This window comes from Parasteatoda tepidariorum, chromosome 3 (genome assembly GCF_982258835.1).
Source record: "Parasteatoda tepidariorum strain Cologne lab strain chromosome 3, Ptep-v5.0, whole genome shotgun sequence".
NCBI classification, from domain to species: Eukaryota; Metazoa; Arthropoda; class Arachnida; order Araneae; family Theridiidae; genus Parasteatoda; species Parasteatoda tepidariorum.
In genome coordinates this window covers 76,674,867-76,686,311 of record NC_141757.1, presented here as the reverse complement: position 1 = coordinate 76,686,311, position 11,445 = coordinate 76,674,867, and positions in this window count along the sequence as shown.

Below are 11,445 nucleotides of genomic sequence, written 5' to 3'. Positions count from 1 at the left end.
TCAAACTTGTCTGGGATTATAGTACTCCTAATGATAGCTTTAAAATATTGGTTCTTAAATATTTATTGAGAGGAAAAGCAGTAATTAAAAATCGCACTAACGCCGCATGTGGCACTAGGAATACTGAAATTCCTAAAAGCGTCGTTAGCCGTTTAAATTTTTTTATTTCACATTCCCTTATTGGTTTTATTATTAAATCCTTTCATATAATATTAAAAATGAAGGAGTTCAAAACTTTCTACATATTATCCAGATACTTAAAATCTTAAGGAAAATAAACACCGTCTGAGGATTGTTTGTCGCTGAATTCAATTGAAGTATAGTTTACTGACACAAGGTCCAAAAAGGACATGATTCGGCAAGCGAAATTTTTGAAAAAGTTGGCAGAGCCCGTGCAGTGGATTGTGAGTAAATGTGGCAACTCATATGATGAAACTTGTAGATTTAAATATTTTTATTAAATATAGTGTCATCTCGATGCTGGAAACAATTGAAAGAATAAGTGCTTATAATACAGTTTAAGCATATAAGGCTAACATCGTACATCACCCGGACACAACGATATAATAACGCAAATTTGTAAAGTGGCATAGTAAAGTGACCACTACTTTCAACAATACCACCTTTTATACAAATTCAGTAATGACATGCAAACTGAATGACGTCACTTACGTTATATGTAAAAGAAAACATACCTGTTGCCAACACACGACCGAAACTTAATTCTTTTAATTCAATATGTTCTGAGGAGTAATATACCAGTCCTACAGAAACAGTTCAGAAAGAGCGTGCGCGAAATTTATGTTCATAAAATGCATAAATAAAATCACATAAAATGATTACTAGCAAAACCGAGTATAAATAAAAACGAACATAAGCTAAATCTGATACAATGGTAAATACTATAAAACAACTTGCAATTTAAAATACCAATAGTACGTAGAAATGCAAAGATGTTAGGATGGTGGGTTTCATCTAATAAACTTTGTTTGTCATTATTAAACATTTATTTTCCTGAAAAAAGAATGAGAATTACGAAAAAATTGGTAATGAGAAAATCAAATAATATTTTTGTGCTATTGGTAAAATAATTCTCTTCGAGAGAGAAAATATTTTTGTGTACCTCTTTCAATTGTTTGTGTAATTAATAATGTTAAGAGAGCTGTGTAAATTTTTCGGCTATTCCACGCAACAATCAATTAAAAATCTATTAAATCAACAAATAATTAAAAAACACAACAAAAAATTTTTGATAGAATTTAATTAACCTCATTCAATTATTTACATAATGGACAGTACTAAGTGAGTGAAGGAGTGCTATAAATATTCGGCTACGCAGCGTCGAAAACAGGGTTAAAATCAAAAACTAATTTTAAAAATTATAAAATTAATCAAATTTAAAAATATTTTTAATTAGCCTCATTCAATTATTTGCATGATTGACAATATTATGTCTGTAAGTACTGTAAAGTTTCGGCTATGCTCCGCGGAAAACAAGGAGAAATCAATAACCACATTGGAATTATAATAACCAGGCTGAAACTGAAGGAAATTTTAAGAATGGTTGAATATTGGTTGGTTGGAGTTTATTTGCACCAGAGCCAGAAATGGCTAAACTGTAGACACTAGGCTTAAGAGTTATTGTTTTATTTATTACTAGGAGGCTTCGCCGCCTGCTCGCTAGCGCTCACCAACCCCCGGAACTGCTTTCACAGTTCATTTCAGATTGCTTCGCAATCCAATGCTCGCTTTGCTCGCTCATTGGATACGTTCTTAACGTCTAGTTTTTGTATACTTTTTTAAATACTGAAGTTCCGAAAACTTTTTACTGTAGAAAATTCTAAACCTGTACATTTCAATATTAATTTGAAATTGCAAACAGTTCACATATTTTTCTTAATCACACTATTCTAAATTTCAGTTGTTGAGAAAAGTAACTGTTGTAAGTTTTGTTTTAAAATCTTTCCCACCAGAGGGCTAAAGCCATGTGTTGTAAAACAATATGAAATAGTAGTCTGCCACTGAACGCCGGATGTAAAGCATTGGCTTTGATGAAGATAATTTTGCATTTTTAATTCTCTGAAGGGCGCCACCTTAATAATATGGAATTTGTAAAATAAATGTATATATTTTTGATTGTTGATGAAGCCCATTATTTTGTGTTTTCATCAGGGTTCAGAAGCAGAACAACTATAAGTTTTTTATTTTATCACAAAAAAATAAAATGTATAAAAAACAAAGAAAAGAGTAAGAAAATGAGTATAGTCATTAAAAAAGTTAAAATTATAATATAGTATTTGCCAGTAAAAATAAAACTTTTTGTTTAAGTCATTGCTAACAATTCAAATTTCTCCGAGGCAATTCTAAAGTATAAATTAAGGTAGTATTGTTAAGTTGAAACACAATATTTTTAGTTTTGATGTCAACAATACAATTCAATTTTTCACAAAAACGATTGTTTCCATTGTTAAGTTCAATGTCAACAATTCAAATTTTTCTGAGGCAACTCTTAACCTCTAAATATTATTTTTTTATGTACACATTTCTAAATGTCAGTATTCAACCACAAAACAACTTAAAGTCCTCAAACTTAGCATGAAGTTGTAAAATGTAATGAAAGAGGGTCATAGCAATAATGAAAGTAGAAGTAAAGTTAGTACTGTAAAATTAAAACAATATTTTTAATCAATGAGCCAAGTTCTTCAAGAAGCAGTTGTAGAAGTAGGTTGTTTATTTAAAACTTTTTATAGAATTTCTTTAAGAACACAATTGTTAATTTGGATATTTGGCAATACAACACTTTTAGAATTGAAGGATTTGTTACGTCAAGCACTCAGGTATCATAATTTTGATCTAGTTGCGCTTCTATGTCATTTTGATTTATGTTGCAAAGTTAACTTTCAAAAAATTCTATGGCTGGCAACAGCATTTTTATTTTTTAAGTTGTTTATTTTTATTTCTTTTAGAATTCGTTATTTTTTTAGCGAAATGTTTTTTAACCTAACAGAATTCCGACTGTTTTCTCTATGAATGAAGAAAATAAAGTGAATATTTAACTGTTGTGAAAAGAATCTTATTTAGTTGTACAAAGTACTTCAGCCAAAATTTGGGAGCCACGTAAGAGAATTATATATATTAGATCAGAAAAACATCATTAAAAGGCAGAATGCTTTGGTGTTTTCAAAACAAAGCAAACGTTGCCACCGGTGGAAAAGAAATACAGCCAAAATTTGGGAGCCACGTAAGAGAATTATACATAATAGATTTTTTAAATTAATGGATGTAATCTTATAGTTTTAATAAACTGGATAAGATTGTGACGTATAGGGTCACCAAGTAAGGATAAGAGATCTGGATAAAAACAACCAAAAAGTTTGTTCCTCGAATATTTTAATCGTTTACAGTTGGTTAAAATATATTTAATAGTACTGTCGACACGACAAAGAGAGCAACTAGGGGCAGGTTCAGCTTTCAGTAAATGTTTATGGATAAAACGGGAATGGCCGATGCACAGTCTATTAACAAAAACTTGGCTTTTGCGATCAGAAGATTTTTTTTACAGGTATGTATCAAGGTTAGGGTAAATTTCATGTAATTTTAAATTAGTTCGGTGGAAGCTTTAGTAATTTTCTAGTTAGTCTATTTATTTTAATCTAATTCATTTTAGTCTACAAGTATTGCTTTTCTTTTCAGAAAAAGCATGTCTTTTAATATGATACCTTAGAGCATGACATAAAAACCATTTATTCAGAGAAATTTATGTTTCAGTTTTGAATTTTTTACTAAATGCAAACTATAGAATAATAAGAACTATAATTTTGAAAACCAAGATTTCTAGTAAACCGTTACCACATGAATAGAAAAATTTTGAAATGAATTGTTTAAATACCATATGTTTTGGCTTATATTAACCACAATTTTGTTGTATTTTTTATCAGAAATGTCATCACCTAACAGTATGATGATGTTAACAGATTTTTGTTCTCTGTGTAGATCTTTGCTTAGAGTTTAAATTATAACTTAATATATTTTAAATTCTTTTTTTTTTTCGAAAAATTATTGAAATAAGCTTTTTTAAATAATTTATTTTTGTTTAAAAAAATTTTCAGAGTTTCAAGAAGAATACATGAAACGTATTTCCTTCAAAAATGTCGAACTTTTCAAAATTGATGCTTACAATGTAACTTGTCGGAAGTGTGAACCTAAAAAATACACATAAAATCGCTAAATGCGTAAAGAACATCTCTTAACATCAAACAGAACTTTGTTTTAAAACTTCATTTTTAATAAAAAATAAAGTATTATAAATATAAATTAACAAAAATATAATTAATTTAAAGAAGTTTTAAAAAGAGCAAAACATCAATATTTATCAATCTACTTAAAAGTTTTCATTTTAAATAAAATGACAGCTGAAGGATGAAACTAAAATAATGGTTCAATATATTACAAACATTTTTCTGCATTGAAAACAGTGTTATAAAAATAGTAAAAAAATCTTCAGTAGTAAACAAAAACAATAGTGACAGTGACATGAACATCACTAGGTAAATCAATTTAGCATTTATCTCGTATTTTTAAAGCACGCCATTCCTTTTCTTTGAATATTATTCATCTGAATGAGAGATGGGGTACTTAGAATTGAAATCGATTGATAAACAGCTCTCATACATAATACCGAAGTTGGTCACGAAAAAATAAACTGACTTAAATTTAAAAACATGTAAAATAATTTAAGCTAATAAGGGGTGAGCACGAATTGAAAAATTCACTATGAGAAAGTAGTAATATACCATAAGGGAGGTCAACCCTTTAAATAATTACGAATAAAGACCAGGCAAAACCAAGAAAAACTCGTTTGAATATTCGAGCTCACTTTATAAACATTTTTCACTTCATTAATGGTGACGAGGCATACGACTCGGGATTTGACTTCGATTGTAAATCAATTTTCTTTTGATAAGGCTTCTTTTTTCTGAAGAATAATATAAGTTCAAATATATATAATTTCATTTTATGTATTGTAGTTTCATACTTATAAGCCATTACCTAAAAATTTAAGTGTAATAATTCAATCATTCATTAAAATAAACATTGTTGTTGACGTATGCCTGTTTAGGCAGAGAGGGTGCGATTGTTCTTGTTTTCCAGTGGCGCCATCTATGGCCAAGAATTCGATTTCTGCCACACCATACGTCACACCCGTTTATAGGGCGAACCCATTCATACATCCCTTCATTCATCCACAAATCGTAATTTTGACCTGAATCAGAGAACGATGGATCTCCAATCCAGTACCCCCAGAGGTTATGATTTGTTATGACATAACAAATCAATACCAATATAAATAAACATTGGTAGCCATAAATAAAAGTTTTAATGGCAATTGTTTTTAAAATAAAATGTAAAGTTTTTTTTTAAGTTAAGTTGCGCAATAAATACGTAGAACCTTTTTAAAATTAATTTTTTTTTTCTATTTAAGCAGTTTAAAAAAATATTTAGTTGAAACTGGGTTTGATGTAACCTGTTGCCTTTTCATCAGTTTCAAGAAATGTTTGATTAGTTACAAAGTTTAAACAAAAGGGATGCTTTATTATTGGATTTCACAGAGACGGAAAATGCAGAGTATCAGTCATAAATAAATTTTAGATATTTCTTTTTCCTCTTTTTTTTCTTTCGTAAAAATGAATGTTGATGATTATTGTGTCCCTTATTGTTTAATTTACTGATTACTAAATTATTACTGTAATTAAAATATTTGTTAGAAAGTAGCTTTATTCAGAGCATCTCTATTAAAAGAAAGGAAGAAAATAATTCAGCTTTAAAGCGATAGTTTGTCACGTAACCACTCAGCATGCCGTGAACTTGCACTGTGATGAGATATAAAATATGCCAGTTTGCCAGTTTTAATTATTGAACTCTAGACTCTGACACAGAGTACAGATATGGGATTTTTTTTATTTATTTATTTATTCGTTTATTTAGAAAAAATGTCTGTACATTATGATTCTTTTATCCCTACCTATTTCATTTAAAGATTGAATTATTACTGTAAACTACATTAATAAAATGAAGAATTCGTCTGTGTTTCCCTCTTATTACTCCAAATCCGTCAGTTCTATCGTCTTAAAAACAATTATTAGACCTTAATTATTGAAAAGATTGATTGATTAGACCTTAATTATTGAAAAAAGACGCTTTTTAGCCCCCGATCCTAAGAATCCTAAAGTGAGGTTTATTGTAAAAAAATTTTATAGCATCGATACAGCTTTTTAAATCAGAAATGATAAACCATTTTTTGTAAATTTGGCTTAAAGGAAATTGAAGGGCAAGAAAAATGTGTAGGTAGTTTCTCTGATATCACTCCCGCATTGTGCACAACAGCACTAGCAACATGGTTATTAAATTTATATCCTTCAGTGTGTAGTACATAAGAGCCGTTAAAATTACATAAATTGAAATAAAATAACTGTTGATAAAATCACTGCAGATGTTTTATCCTTAGTCAAGTTTTCAGAAATGTCAATAGTTTTGACATGCACGTCATTCCACATAGAAATCAACTCAGCTGATTCTAAAACATTAAAATCATCTAAACCTATTTCTGTTACAAGGTTTTTCATCCTTAATCCAAAAGTGGGAATTAAGGCAGGTCTGTTGTTGAAATGAGTAGAACATGATAGTGCTAAACGTGAGAGTATAATGGATGCGATAGTTGATATTTAATATGAAAATAAAAGTTAAGAGAGAGTCTATTTCGTCTCAAATTAAGAGAAGGTTCGTTATGTAAAACATATAAACTATAGATAGGTGGGAGGTACGAAAAGCTCCTGGCAATTCTGAATCCCTGATGATGGATATTGTTTAAATATTTTAAAACCGACTTAGTACCTGAGCCATAAACTATAGCACCATTATCTAACTTGGAACGAACTAAAGAATGATATATTTTGAGCATAGTATCTGCCTCCCATGATGTAGTAGCCAGTACCTTTAAGATATTTAATTTTGCAAAACAGAATTTCAGTAATTTCTGTATGTGAGCTTTAAACATCAATTTTGAATCCAAGATCAGACCTAAAAGTTTATTTCCTGGACAACAGGGAGGACTGTATTAATGTAAAGTTCAGGATCAGGGTGACTTTCTTATTTTTGACAGAAATGGCATCAAGAAGTTTTCATAGATAAAAAGGAAAAACTATTTAAATCAGACCATTTTAAAATCTTGTTTATCGAAAGTTGTAACTGTTGTTCAATAGTTCGCATGCACGTGGCTCTGCAAGTCAATCTAAAATCATCTGCAAATAACTCGCCTTCAACTGTATTTAGTAGTTGGTCGGTTGGTTCATTAAAGTTTATTGGCACAAGAGCTAGATATGACTATAATGCGCCAGTCACTAAGTAAAAAAAAAAACTTTATTTTTAAAGCAGTGAATATAGTTCAATTGTTTTGACAAACGTAATAAGATTATGGTGTATAGGGTCACCCACCAAGGATTTAAGATCAGGGTAAAAGCTGCCAAAGATTTTCTGTATTTGGTAGAGATGATAAAAGTTCGTTTATTTTTATGAGAAACAGAGTCAGCTAATCATAATACCATGCGGAACTCCTTCGAGTTGGTTAATATCATGTGATAAAATTGCATTAATGCGTACCTGAAAGGTTCTGTCAGTTAAAAAGTTTTTAATGAAATAAAACATGTTTCCCGTATTATTATAATTAATCAGGTCCATTTAAATACCATGTCTTCAAGTCACATCGTACGCTTTTTTCAAATCGAATAGTACTGTCACGAGGTGTTTATTTAGAAAAGCTAATCTTCTACTTGCGTTTCTAGCATAAGTATATTGCCAATAATGGATTTGCATTTTCTAAAACCACTCTGGTTGATATGATATATATTTGGAAATTCAAGAAGTTGGATAAATCTGGTATTAATTATCTTTTCAAGCAGTTTACAAAGGCAGCTAGGCAACGCAATCACTCTATAATTGTTCGGGTTTTCAGAATCTTTTTCGGGTTTGGGAATAGCTATAATTAATTCAAAATCCCCGGTGGTATTTAAAATTTTAAAAAAATAATTTACAGACTTAAAAGCAAGATTAATGAAAAAATAGTACTAAATCGCTCGAAGAAAACCGCTTTACTGTTATTGACGCCAATGATGCTTGATTAATTTTGGTGAGAAGTACAATAACTAAAATATAAAAAAATTATGAAATAAATAGAAAAAATTAATGGAGAAATTGTATTAATTTTTTCAGGAGAAAAGCAAAAATTCTCCATACTATTGCTGAAACCAATGATGCTTGATTCATTTTGGTAATAGGTACTAAAACTAAAATTTAAAAAAAATAATAAACTATTTACTAAATAGCAAAGTTAATGGATCAAATGTACTTACTCGTTTAGAAGAAAAGTAAAAAAATCGCCATACTACTGTTGAAGTCACAATGATACTTAATTAATTTTGGCAATAGGTATTAATTAAAACAAAACTGTAACGCGATACTAAAAAGCAAAAATTGATAGAGAAACAGTACTGATTCATTCAGCAGAAACATGGAAAATAGTCATACTATAATTGACGCCAATGGTGCTAATTAATTTTGATAACATTCACTTTTGGTGTTATGATAATTGGAGCAATTCTAATCAATACCAAATGTACTAATGTAGGAGAAATTAATAAATTTGGCACTTAATAAAACTGCATAAATCCTGACCAGTTTTAATCTAAGTAATATGTATCGAGGTTTTGCGGGCCACCGAACAGGATATATACCAAAGAAAACTTCTTAATTGTGGTAAATTTAAACCATCATGAGTTGGCCTCGAGCAATAACATTCCAAGCAATATTGAATACAGTTAATCGTTATTTTGATGGAATGAATTATCAATAACGTATTTTGCCTAATTCAATAACCTTAATCTGCCGGCAAAGGACAAAAAATTATAAAGAAAAAATTGGATTTATTTTTGCTCTATTAATTGTGTCGGTCTATGTCGTTCAGTTTTGTGCGTGAATTTTCAGTGCTGTTCAGTACTGATTTATTGATAGTTTTCACCTCGTACTGAGAACAGGTATTCAACTAGATAATAATATTTGCAAACAATAGAAGTCAAAAGATTTCTTCAGAATCTTTTTACTAAAAGAAAGAATATAAACAAAGTATAAAAAGCAGATGGATATACAATTAAATTATAAACATAAACAATATCAAATATTTTATATCATAGATTTTTAATTCCATAGGCTTTTGAGCTTTAAAAACAGCATAATAGTTAATTGATTTAATTTTCTAGTAAGATTTTAGTTATATTTAATACTTTATTGCTTCAAAACAACTTTGTCATCTTACATAAAAATTTCCTTCACAAGCTCAGGGTTTTAATAAATAATTATCTCATAAAGAATGCAGGAAAAAAATTTCCCCTTTCATAGTACAATGTCATTACCTTAAAATTGTTTACATCTTAAATTGATACATAACGGTGAAATCTTCATCGTTAAGCTTAATCAATGCACTAAGTATGAAAAATGCATATTGATTTTTATAGATTAATTTATTGGTATAAACAAAAAGACAATATATTTGACTTTATCGGTAGCAAAAACGAATACGCCAACTTTAAAAAGAACACGCAAAAACTATTGATTTACAATTTATTGTAGTAAATGTAACTTTAAATATTGTATTGTAATAAATGTAAACAACTTTCTTTTTCTTTAAGCGGAAAGAATAGTCATTCCAACGTAACTATTTTGCCATAAATGCTATCAAAGATATGAAGATATTTAGGAAATTATACTTAATTTGAGGAATACGATTATCAATAAAACGTATGAATTTTTGTATCAAATGAAGTATTTTAAACTTCTTTAAAAGAATAGTGGGTTAGTTTAAAGTTATTGTTATTGTAAGTCGTAATACGAGCTCGATTGCTATTGCATATATAATCATCGTATAGAAATAGAAAAGGCTCTGCAAACTTCTCAGCTATATATATAAAATTTCATAACGTTAAAAAGATTCTTTTTTCAGAAAATACTTAACGTTGAGATCAACCCTTTGTTCAGTCGATACGTTTAACTAATTAGGAATGTGAATGATTAAATTCAAAGTATATTAATAACAAACTTCATTGGCTTTATCTCTAAAGTCAAAAAATGAATATTCAGAATTAACGATATTTTTTTCCTTTCATACTATCGAAATCGTTTCTTGGGAAATTCTCAGAGCGAACATTTTGTCAAATTGAAAAGCTACTAACTTCAATTGTTTGAGGGTAAGAATTTCCTCAGAAGCATTAGGCATTATGAAACATCTTGATTAACACAACTGATTTCGAAATGCAACATAAAGTTGAAAAAGTGTAAGTAAATGATTGTTCCATAGTCGCCATAAACCTGGAAAATTTTATTGCCAAATTTGATTTGAATTTGTGCCACTCCATAATACAGTAGTAACGGTTTTAAAATATGATATTGAAAAAAAATTAGTTGGAAAACGTTTAAAATGTTCTGAGAAGAAACATGAGCAATAAAATAATTGCATCAAATATTTAAGAGTTAGAAATTCTGTGATACAGTGATGAAGCTATTGCCAAAATAATGAAATGCAGCTTAAGGAATGCTGAATGGTCAAAATTTTCTAAAAGTGTAGCTAATATAGATCTATCGTTTATTTCAAAAACATCGTATCTTAGAAAAAGTAGACAAATTTCTTTTATTTTTCTCAAAAGAAAAGAAGGTATCATTTTCAGACATATCTATTCCACCATAAATGTTCCGTAACATAAAGACAGTCGTAAGAATGTATTTATTACACAATAAATACGTAAAACAGGTGAATTATTGCATCTGATATGGCACGTTGCAGTAGTTATTGAAGCCGAAATAATATATATTTGATTGATGATGATATTCGTTTATTCAATCTGAAATTCATACACAGCTTTGTATTTCATCCATCAGCAGGTTAATAAATCAATGCTACTTATATATACATAATGGTTGATAATAGCATCTTTTGATATTAAATAGTGTCTTTTCAGAATTTTCTCTTAAACTTGATATTACTGTGCATTGATCATTAAGTGTATTGATCGATATTGATATGTAGTCGAAAAATTCTTAAAATCAATACTTTTATTGAAAATTTAGCAAATGTCCTTAAAAGATATGAATCATTTTTATTTAGAAAAATACCGCAATTTTAAGTAAAATCACTGTTATCATGAAAAATTTATTTAATATTTGTATTCTATTAAAAGCTTTTTAAAATCCGTTATTTTACAATGAGGATAATAGAAACATCTTAACAAAATAGCAAACAGAACTCGAATATTAAAAAAATAAAATCAATGTTAACTATTTCAAACATTTTTCAGATGATTATTTGCTGGAAGTTCTTATTAATAAGACATATTTTAAATCTGA